This window comes from Larimichthys crocea, chromosome XIII, assembly GCF_000972845.2.
Source record: "Larimichthys crocea isolate SSNF chromosome XIII, L_crocea_2.0, whole genome shotgun sequence".
In the NCBI taxonomy this organism is placed as follows: domain Eukaryota; kingdom Metazoa; phylum Chordata; class Actinopteri; family Sciaenidae; genus Larimichthys; species Larimichthys crocea.
Window position 1 is genome coordinate 15,321,052 of NC_040023.1, and position 2,009 is coordinate 15,323,060.

The window sequence follows — 2,009 nt, forward strand, 5'->3', positions numbered from 1 at the left end:
GAGAATTAAAATAAATATAACAAAATGATATTGAGTAAACTGCAAGCTTAATATGCAATAATAAGCTACTTTTGACAAAAACTATTTAAGGGTGTATTAGTACTGCTTATAGTGAAGTACAGAACTCTGATACTGGCTTTGCTTGAGGACATGTTCCCCTGCTGTCTCCCTATTGTGCAACACAGTCTTCTTCCTTGATTCCCCCTTCTTCCTGTCATTTTTTTTGTTGCTGTTGGTTTTGAACTTGTTTTGTTTGTTAAAAGTAAAACATGTTCAATAAAGATATTGTTTTAAAAAAAATGTGGTTAAATAATTATAGGTTAGTATATGTGAATTCATTTGTTCCACATCCACTCTTCACAAACCTTCATCACTGAACATTACTAATTATCTTTTTCTTTTAAATCAGATTTTATAGTCAGTCTTTATGTAAAGAAGGGATGTGTGTCTGATCAGGTGGTAAACAACACAGGAGCACTGCACAGGGCTGTACTCTCGCTTTTCCTACTGAACAGGAATCTGGTTGATCACTTTGTGGTGTGGGAGCAGCAACCTCGTCTTGAATGTGGTCAAAATGAAAGAGATGGTCTTGGACTTCAGGAAGACTAGGTTTGAACCTGCACAACAGACTGGACTGGAAGTGTAACACTTGACGCTGTCTACAAGAAAAGACAGAGCAGATTTTACTTCTTGAGGAAGCGTAGGTCCTTTAATGTGTGCAGCAAGATGTTGCAGGTTGTTGCAAGTGCAATCTTCTTTCCAGCCCTCTGTTGGGGCAGCAGCATGAGAGTTAGTGACACCTACGGATTGCAACCAATCAAATTTGTCTATCTGTCCCTGAGCTTTTTATTTTAGCTGGGCAAGAAGATCATGTGATACTAAACTATTCCTTGTTTTTTTGTTAGATATTGGACCTAAATCACATAAGGATCTCTAAATTGTGATACAGAAGATGAAAGCATATCTACATGATTATTTTCATATTGTACTTCCTTAGCTTTGAAGGAGGATATCTTTGGCTGCTGGTTTGTTTGGAGTTGTCTACACATTTACTTACAGTATATTCACAAAATAAAAGCCTTGGTCAAGAATTTGATTTCATCTGGGAAGTTTGCTTAAAACTTTGCCCAAACAGCACACATGTATTATAAAATGAAAATTATAGAAGTTACAAGTTTGACACAGCAAGACTGTTAAAGTGAACAAGAAGGAAAAGGAGGAGCAGGTTAGATCCCCGGCTCCTCCAGATTCCTTGAGCAAGATACTGAGCCCCAAATTGCTCCTGATGCTGCACCATCAGTGTATGAATGAGATATGTAGTGTAATAGCTCCTTGAGTGGTCGGAAGACTACAACAGCGCTATATAAGTACAGTCCATTAACAAAAGCCTGAGGGACTACTTCACTGGAATAATGAAACAGTGTTAGTTATTTATCTCCTTTGTTTATTAGTATACTGTGATTGAGAGGAGCGGAGACAAACTACGTTTTGATCTCTGGGCTGTGGTTTTAAACAATGCCGTTATATATCGAAGAAATGTTACTGATAAAAGCAACTTGCCTCTCTGGAAATCACATGAGAAGACACGAGTACAGTAGATTTGCTCTAGACAATCTTATCAAGTTACATTTATTCAAAAAGATATAGAGCTATTAAATTTACACTGTATATGTATTTATCATTATTTTAGTAAGAATTACAATTTCATTACACGCAGTCCACTACAGACATCTCAATGGCATTATCAATTGAGGGGTTATACCCCGACATTGTCATATCAGATTGGTCTATAACGCTACGGTGCCACTGATGGCCATAGACAACAAACTGTCATAACTAGCCTCTTAAACATTGAGTAAACATTACAGCAAGATTCTTCTGTTTGCTGATGTTACAAGCCTAGACTCACGTGTACATGTGTAATTGTTGTAGACTAGCTGCATTGTATGCTCAAACTGTAAAAAAAAAAAAAATAATAATAATAATAAAGAACAAGAAAATTAACAGCC